The 9,849-nt window shown below is 46.5% G+C and overlaps 1 pseudogene; it reads left to right on the top strand.

Annotated features, from left to right (window-relative positions):
• Positions 1-233: 233 nt before the first annotated feature.
• On the top strand, positions 234-2,263 carry LOC147325359 (E3 SUMO-protein ligase KIAA1586-like; annotated as a pseudogene).
• Positions 2,264-9,849: the final 7,586 nt, after the last annotated feature.

Raw genomic sequence — 9,849 nt, 5'->3', positions numbered from 1 at the left:
CACCTCTCCATGCGCCCAGAACGTGCTTTTAGCGTACCGGTACTCTCATTTGCACATCTGTTATAATCGTTTGGCTGCGCTGCCGCTTTTCAGAGCGCCCTTCACAAGCACGCTTCCTAATTCGTCCCACCGAGAGCAGAGACTACATTACCCATACACTGTGTTTTACAAGTGAAAAGCGCATGCGTCGCTTTTGCCGTTGTCATGTCAACAACTCAACGTGGTCCGGAGAGGGTGTGTAAAACGCGCAAACAGCTGCTCGGTTAAAATACAAAAACAATGAACACTTAATATGCTCTCCTGGCTTCAGACTCTGAGTAGTAAAAGAACAAGGTCAGAATCAGAGGACTCGCTGGCTGACACCCCACCAAGCCAGAATGATATCGCTGCAGGTCAGGCGCAAGCTAATGAAAGCTGCACTAGTGCCGCGGACGACGGCACTTTTTGCGACCACGAGGACGAGAATGACACCATTTCTACCGATGACAACAGCCGCGTTAGCGAGCACGAGTGGCCAGAATGTTGGTCCCAAGCACAAGTCCGGTATTTCTCCACAAATTACAAGTGGCTGATCAGCAGAAATCAAAAGTTGGGTTGTAGTGTGTGTAGTCAAGTTTGTGCTCGCGTGGACATGCAGCAAGGGCAGAGAGTGTCGCAGGAGTGGAGTGGGTGCTTAATCTCGTCTTTTGGAAGGGACAAGGCTGCACAACAAAACTCACTACGAAAGAAAATAAAAGAGCACAGAGACTCAATTTATCACAAGAAAGCAGTTGAAATAAAAGAGAAGGCAACACAAAATACAATGCAAAAACACATTGAAGATATGAGAAAGGCTGACTACGCTTCAACTTGCAATGTGTTTAGAACAGCTTATAAGATTGGCAAGCATGGGCGTCCTTTTACAGACATGCCAATAGATGTCCAGTTGCAAGTCTTAAATGGTGTCAAGATGGGCAGAGTTTTGCACTCTAATAACTCATGTGCAAATATACTGGATCACATTGCAGCTGAAATGAAAAAGAAGGTAGTCAATGACATAGTGATGAATGAAAGAAAATTGTGTGTGCTCATTGATGAATCCACTACAATAAGTGAAAAGTCTGCTTGTCGTGTGCCTGCGGTCAGCTATTTCCAGTGAAAATCCAGACACAATATTTTTTGAACTGATTGAGCTGCAGGGGACCACAGCAAAGGACATCACTGAAGCACTGTTAGGATGTCTTCATAATAATGGCTTTGACCCTCACTACCTACAGGAACATTTGTTGGCATTTGCTTGTGATGGAGCCTCAGTGATGCTTGGGAGGAAAGCAGGAGTTGCTGCGCAGCTTTGTTCCAAATTCCCTTACCTGTTTGTCTGGCATTGTTCCAATCACAGACTGGAACTGGCAGTTTGTGATGTTTTGAAGGAGGTAGGAGGAATCAACCACTTTAAAATATTCTTAGATCAGCTTTACTCCCTCTACCATGCATCACCAAAAAACCAAAGGGAGTTAACCGAGAGTGCTCACAATGTTGGACAACGTCTCCTTGTGATAGGCCGTGTTTTATCAGTGCGTTGGGTTGCTTCAAGTGAGAGAACAGTGAAAGTAGTGTCATCCAGGGAAGGACGGACGTTGTTTTGCTGTGCTGTATTTTAATGTGAAGTGTACATATTTATTTTTTATATTGCATGCATTGGTTATATTTTTGTGCAGTGTTTTATTTAGTTTGCATGTTTTAGTTGCCGGCAAATTGTCCTGGAGAGACTCCGCCTTTTCCCCCGTTTTTACTAATTGGACACACCTGAGAGAAAAGAAAAGGTAATTTACAGAGTGCTCAAGGACACATAAGAGGTTTGGAGCCGGTGTTCAACAAAAAATGTAACACGGAGAATGCGAGACAGACAGAGGAAAGACACAGACGATCAGAGAGTAGAGATGATCAGATGGAGCAGACGACCAGCGACTGGGAAGAGAGATTACCAGCGACTGGAAAGGGGAAACGATCAGAGGAAAAAAAGGCAGATGACCAGCGACTAGGGACGCGTAGCGGCAGTCTGGTGGCAATAACGACAAGAGCCAGCTCGTGCACTGCGGGAGAACAGAAGCAGTGAGACCGCGGTGCCGATTGCAGTTTGAGGAAGCGGCGGGCGGAGTTGAGAGCTCTGCCCACCCGGGTAAGTCTTTGACTTATCCTTTTTATAAAGTAAACTGCCAAAGGAATAGTGACTGCCGCTCCCTCCCTTTCTTCAGTGCATCAGGACGTGGAATGCGGGGAGGAAGGCGAGGACTCCGCTGGGTTTCCCTCTTTTAATACTACGCTGGACCTCTTGGTTTTCTGTGACTTTTAGGCCGTGGTGGATTCCACTGGACTTTTAATGTTGTGTGTTATTGATTTTTATTGTGTCTTCCCTTGGCCAAGGTTGTTTTAATTCATTTTATATTTTTAACTATTTAAACATAATAAATTATATTTTTAATTCTACAGTTTTGTTTCGTGTGCTTTTCCCTCGGCGGCTCCACTGCTCTGCCCGCTTTGAGGAAGGTTTCCTTCCTTTTAAAAAACACAAATCACCTGTGGAAAGAAGATAAGAGAACGATAAAACTCAGCCTTTCCGCACCGGTGTCACAGTAGTATGGGAGAACTACCAAGCTCTGCAGGTACACTTTACAAGTGCTGCTGCTGATACCAGCAGGGACTCAAGAGAGAGCAAAATACAAATTAGTTTATAATTTATTTTATGTGCATTTTGTTAAAAAGAAATTTCAATACCTTTTTGCACATTTTATTTATGTTCAGTAGCTCTTTCTAGCTCAAGCAAATCCACAAACTAATAAAATGATTTATTATTTTGTATAAGGTTGTCTGTTGACTGTTGTATATAAAACCCATTCAATAGTTGTTGTTACCTCAGGGGAGGCGGAAAAAAAATAGAGTACCGGCACCTCTTTTGGGCCACTTAAAGCACTGATCCCAACTACACAGGACCTTCCAGGAGAGAACGGGTCTGTGGAGCAGTGACAGCCTTTCCCCAAACCGGCCAAAATCAAATCTAGAGTTTTCCATTCATGGACAAATTTCTGTGGCTCATCTTAAGGACCAACCCTGAGGTGGGTCCTTTAAGTGAGTCAGGGGTTGTTTACTCAACTCTAACAGACATGTTTTATTTAAAGAAAACATGAAATTCAGGGTAAAAGTCTCAATACCTTCCCTGCACATTGACCAAACCCTGATATGAAAGTGAAAAGTGACCTTTGACCTGGACAACAATGCCAACGTTGAAGCATTGAGGGGGGAGTATGGCGAAGAAGTTTGCATATGTTTGCACCGTTACACCCTGACAGTGCACAGGCAACAGATAAACGAGGGGCAGGACCTCTGTACTCCTAAGTTCTCCTCTGTACCCCATGTGTACACCTCAGTTCTCCTGTGTACTCCTGTGTTCTCCTCTGTTCACCTGTATACTTCTCTGTATTCCTGTCTTCTCTTGTGTACTCCTCTGGCTTTATTTTAAATGCATATGCAATGCATAATGTATTTTTAATGCACAGGTCAGAAAGTTCCAAGATGGACATTTGGAATTACAACTTAACAGAGTCAGGCTAAATTCAAACATTGTAAGTAAGTACCAGTTCCTGAGATGACCCTTCATCCTTTCAGACCTTAAGAAAAAACTGAATGTTTGATTTTCATTCCCTGAGGGGAACAGAGAAGGTCATCAGCTGCTGACATCGTTGTAATGTTTGTATGCCTCAAACATTAATGATGACACCTTCAGTATTTCTCAGTTCCATTCTTTAATTCTCAGGCTTGCAGCGGCAACACAGTCTGCAGCGCTAACTTGTTAATCTACCGTTTTTCGTTGTTTCACTTTTTTTTTTATCCCTTCCTTCCTCCTTATATTCGACCTTTCAAAATAAAAGTTCTGTAAACATCACAATCACCTCCTTTTTTTTTTTTCTTTAACAAACTTAGGTGCTCAGTGAGGTGAATTATTAATCTGAACCTATGACTACGACACCTAATAAAATTACTGAACGTTCTTATTACTTGAGTTTCTCCACACCTAAACATCACTTAAACAGCACTGTATTTGCACAGATCTCTGACTAAACACTATCAACATTCAACACTATAATACTGGTTACAGTGTTAGATTCAGGAACAACAAACATGTTACACGCAGCATAACCTTTAACTGGTCACTCAGATATTCAAGTCTTAGATCTGATGTAATCAGACAGATGCATAGGTGCGCGCCTGTTTGATCTGACTGGGTATCTGGGCTTGTCTGTTAAGGCGGGGTCGACATGCCGTCCAGGTGGGGCATCTTCAAGTCCATGTCTGATTTTCTTGAAGAATGAGGCATTCCTGACAATTGAGTGTCCATCCCTTGTAGCTGTAATTTCAGAACCCTTAACCTTAGTCACTTTGTAGGGTTTTGCATTGTATGGTGTGGATAATTTGTTGTGCTTGGGTTGGCGATGCAGCACTGTGTCACCCAGACTTAGTGTGTGTGGTCTGGCGCGACGAGTTGCATCTGCGATCACCTTCATCTTGATCTTTGCACTATCATCCCATCCTCGTCGCCAATGTAATGTTTGCATGCCTCAAACATTAATGATGACACCTTCAGTATTTCTCAGTTCCATTCTTTAATTCTCAGGCTTGCAGCGGCAACACAGTCTGCAGCGTTAACTTATTAATCTACCGTTTTTCGTTGTTTCCCTTTTTTTAATCCCTTCCTTCCGCCTTACATTCGACCTTTCAAAATAAAAGTTCTGTAAACATCACAATCGTGATTCACTTCACTCTGATGGTCGACTGTATCCAGTGTTGGGGAGTAACGGAATACATGTACCGCCGTTACGTATTTAAAATACAAGATATGAGTAACTGTATTCCGGTGCAGTTACTGTTTAAAAAGATGGTATTTAGAATACAGTTACTTTGTTGAAATAAATGGATTACACGGCGGTACTTCCCTGTTTCATATTGTCACAGGTCAGGACTGTTTGGGTTTTGTTTGACAGCTATGTTCTGTTGTTCCAGGCGGCAGCGTTACGGTTGCCATGGTTACAGGGTGACGCTTGCTCTCTGCGTGTTTCCTGGGTGAGAGAGCGCCTTTTTGTTGTTGTTGTGCTAAGCTAATAGGCAGAATGCTACAAGCATAGCTCTAAAGAATGTAGCATCATGGGCAGTGTAGTCCGTGCTGCAGGGAGAATGCACTGCCATACTTGTTATGTGTCTGTGAGCAAGAGAGGGAGAAAAAGGAAAAGTACGAGATGTCATCGAGCAGAAACGGGAGCTGGAAACATGTAAATATAATAATAACCACTGCAGCCAAGAAGAGTGCCTGACGAGCCCAGCTGTAAGTAAGCTATTAAGACTCGACTGTACACCGTGTTCATGTTTTCCTACAAAAACAATAAGTTCCGTTGGAACCTTTCAACGCCTCTCTCTGTCTCTCGCAAGCAAAGTTGACCCACACAGCAAAGTAAAGCTATTTTTCGGCTACGAGCCCAACACGGAACCCACGGTATTAGCCAGAGGTCCCTTTACTACGGTTCGGAGCCGCGGACTTTCAGTAACAGTAATAAATCACAGCAATAGTACATTCGTTGTAAACAGCATGATAATATATTAAGTAATCGAAAGTATTCAGAATACGTTACTCTCATTGAGTAACGTAACGGAATACGTTACAGAATACATTTTGGGGCATGTATTCCAGAGGTGTGGACTGGAGTCACATGACTTGGACTCGAGTCAGACTCGAGTCATTAATTTTATGACTTTAGACTTGACTTGAAAAAATGTTCTAAGACTTGTGACTTGACTTGGACTTTTACACCAATGACTTGGGACTTGAATTGGACTTGAACCGGTTTACTTGAAAAGACTTGATATTTCACCCCAAATATAAAATTTAACATGCATATTATATAGAGATTGAAAATGTGACATCATTCAGGGGTTAAACCGCAAAGGATTCTGGGAACTCGTGGCAAGAGGTACTAGCGCACGCAGGCTTTCAATTAAAATCAGTCACACAGCGATAAAAAGAAACACAAAAATGTCAAGAAGCTGTTGTATTATTAACTGCAATAGCCGGTCACATGACAGCCACGGGAAGCCGACGGGTAAAGAGATCGGTTGTTATCGGATTACATCGCTGAAGAGAAATTGTTCGAGCCATGTTTCCGAAGTAACAAAGACGCGACGGATGGCCTGGATTGCAGCCATTCAAAGACCAAATATAACGTCCCAGAACACTCCAGCTCACAGGTTAGTCTGCTCCAAGCATTTACACGAAGGCAAGTCTTCTGTAGTAGTTAATGCGTCATTTTCATAACATAATTGGTGATATAGGTTACAAGCAAGTCTGGCGCTGAACAGAAATTGTCGCGCTATGCTCCTTTGTTTATTGTGCATAAATAGTGAATTGTCCTGACACAATATTGCGTTTCGCTTCTGTTATTATGGTACATTGACAAAAACATATACTTTTATTCACAGGGTAAAACAGTTGTTTTGTATCACTAATTGCCCAGTACGATTACAGCATACAGTATTATTGTCACTGCTACATTTCTGTAATGCGAACCAGAAATTATTTCCACTACTAATTAATTACCATTGAGCTCAAAGGTCCTATTAATAAACGGTTAACGAATGTGTATTTATGAAGACAATTTGTGAGACTGGTAAACTTATGATATGTACGATGGTCTTTTGTTCTACACGGTGCGTTTCAAGGTCCTGCACCCATCCGTCGGTAAACTGTACCTGGGCTTGTTGCAGTGACCTGAAGTTACTAAACTTCATGAGTGTATGCACTCACTCCAAGAACCGTATGATTATAAATATGCATATAAATATGCTACGATGAGATAGCTGACTTCATCTAACTAGCAAATGTTGTCCAGGCTACGTTGGTGATGCAGTTTTTTTTAATATGTATGATATCTTTGTCATGCGATTTTAAAGCCGGTCCTACAACCGCATCCAAGAATAACATGCAGCTTATCTCAGAACTGTCGGTGAAAATTATTCTTGGAGCTAGGTTTAATTGAGCTGCATTTTAAAGAGGTGCAATTTCACAATTTGTGTATATTTTCTAAGTTCACTATTTTGTCATGTGTTGAGAAAAACACAGATTTAAAAATTACATGGTCTTGTGGAGGTAAGCATCAACGACACAGCTCTCAGTTCTCACTCCTTCTTTATTCGTCTCCAACATCAACTGCGCATATCGCGCCACAAAACACAGGAACACACTTCCTCTACACTGGGTGTGAGTGGAGCCCTCTAGTGGTCCACCACACATGCCCCCCCCCCCCCCCCCGAACACCCAGCAGAACTAGTCCAGGACCCGGGGCTTAAGCAAACGGCCGGAGCGGCTGAACTGGGGGGGTGGGGAACTGACAGAGGGCAACCCAGCCCGGGAGCGAGGCTGGCACTGGCGGTCAGAAAAAGCTGAAGACGACTCGGACTCCGTTGATTTCGGGTCGCTCCTGGGGGAAAAAACAGAATCCATCAGCCCGGTGGCAGGTGGGCGGCCGCGGCGAGGGGCCTGGGCCGGGACCACCTGATCCTCTTGCATAACATGTGCAGGCTTAAGTCTGTCAACAGAGACAACTTCCTGCCGACCGCCAAAGTCCAAAACGAAATGTTTGTTGCCTGGTTTAAGAACCCTGAATGGCCCGTCATATGGTGGACGCAGCGGAGTCCTATGGGCATCGTGCCTGACGAAAACGAAACGAGCAGAGTCCAATGAACTCGGAACAAAGGTGTCAGGCAGGCAGTGGTGCACAGGACCAGGAACAGGAAATGAGTTTCTTGGGGGGCGAAAAGGCAACAAAGAGGTATCGAAACATGGGGGAGGGCTCTCAGGTAAGAATTCCCCGGGGACCCGGAGAGGCTGGCCGAGGACCAGTTCAGCCGGGGAAACCCCGAGGTCTTCTTTAACCGCGCTACGCAAACCCAGCAAAACCCACGGAAGACGTTCGACCCAGTCGCCACTTGTCAAGGAAGCACGGAGCGCGGCCTTAAGTGACCGGTGAAACCGTTCGCACATCCCATTAGCTTGCGGGTGGTATGCTGTGGTGCGGTGGACCTTGACTCCCAGGCCGTCAGCCATAGCAGACCAAAGCTCGGAAACAAACTGGGGGCCCCTGTCCGAGGTAATGTCAGCAGGGGGGCCAAAACGTGAAACCCACGTTGACAAAAATGCCCTGGCCACCGTCGCCGCTGTCGTGGACGCCAGGGGTACCGCCTCCGGCCACCTGGTTGTGCGGTCCACCACAGTCAAAAGGTGCGTGAAACCCTGTGACTGCGGCAAGGGACCAACCAGGTCCACATGAACGTGATCGAAACGCCTACCCGGGACACGGAAAGGCTCGAGGGGTGCCTGTGTGTGCCGGTGGATTTTCGAGCGTTGGCATGGGATACAAACCGCCGCCCATTCTTTCACCGTCTTGCGAAGGCCCGGCCAAACAAACCTAGCGCTGACCAGCTTGACCGAGGCCCGGACGCCGGGATGAGAGAGGGCATGCACCGAGTCAAAAACACGACGACGCCACGAAAGGGGAACCACCGGGCGGGGGCGGCCGGTGGAAACGTCGCAAAGAAGGCGCGGACCGCCGTCCCACACCGGGGTGTCCTCCAGCACGAGGCCCGTTTTTGTTGACTGAAGGGCAAGGACGTCCGGGTCAGCACGTTGCTCGGCGGCCATGGCAGCGTAGTCGATGCCGACATACACTGGAGAAACCAACACACGTGAGAGACAGTCAGCGACGTGATTGGACTTACCAGCCACATGCTGAATGTCTGTGGTAAACTCAGAAATGGCTGCCAACTGGCGCTGCTGGCGTGCGCTCCATGGGTCAGAGACCTTGGACATCGCAAACGTCAAAGGTTTGTGGTCAACGTACGCAGCAAAGTTGCGACCCTCGAGGAAAAAACGAAAATGCCGTGTTGCGAGGTGCAGGGCCAGCAACTCCCTGTCAAAAACACTGTACTTGCGTTCAGCATCCCGGAGCGTACGACTGAAAAAGGCGAGCGGTTGCCAGAGACCTGAAACCCGCTGTTCCAACACTCCGCCCACTGCCACGTCCGAGGCGTCGGTGGTCAACGCGATCTCCGCCGACGGAAGCGGGTGGGCCAGCAGGGCGGCGTCAGCCTTCGCAGACTTGGCTGCGGAAAACGCACGGACGCGTTCAGGCAGCCAGTCAACCGGATCTTTGGCTGTTTTACCTTTTAAGGCAGCATAGAGTGGCTGTAGCAGGTGGGCAGCTCTGGGGAGAAAGCGGTTGTAAAAATTTATCATCCCCAAGAACTCCTGCAACGCTTTAACCGACGTGGGACGCGGGAAAGCCGAAACGGCCTGGACTCTGTTGGGCAACGGAACCACACCTTCAGCGGAAATGCGGTGCCCGAGGAAATCCAGAACAGGCAACCCAGACTGGCACTTGGAAGGGTTGATGATCAGGCCGTGCGCTTCCAAACGCTGGAAAACCTGGCGCAGATGGGACTCGTGCTGGCTCGCTGAGCAGCTGGCCACCAATATATCGTCCAGATAAACAAAAACGAACGGCAGCCCACGCAAAACTGAGTCCATCAGCCGCTGAAAGGTCTGGGCGGCACCTTTCAGGCCAAACGGCATGCGCAAAAACTCGAACAAGCCGAAGGGGGTAATGACAGCGGTTTTAGGAACGTCTTCGGGGCGCACGGGAACCTGGTGATACCCCCGCACCAAGTCAATTTTAGAAAAAATCGACGTTCCAGCGAGATTGGCAGAAAAATCCTGAATGTGGGGGATGGGGTAACGGTCATTCTCCGTGGCATTATTTAAACGGCGGAAAT

The sequence above is a fragment of the Aulonocara sp. 'chitande type north' Nkhata Bay genome, linkage group LG7, assembly GCF_057382095.1.
Source record: "Aulonocara sp. 'chitande type north' Nkhata Bay isolate Kocher_YH1m ecotype deep benthic linkage group LG7, A_spYH_male_GT1.1, whole genome shotgun sequence".
NCBI classification, from domain to species: domain Eukaryota; kingdom Metazoa; phylum Chordata; class Actinopteri; order Cichliformes; family Cichlidae; genus Aulonocara; species Aulonocara sp. 'chitande type north' Nkhata Bay.
This window is presented reverse-complemented; position numbering and strand designations above follow the sequence as displayed.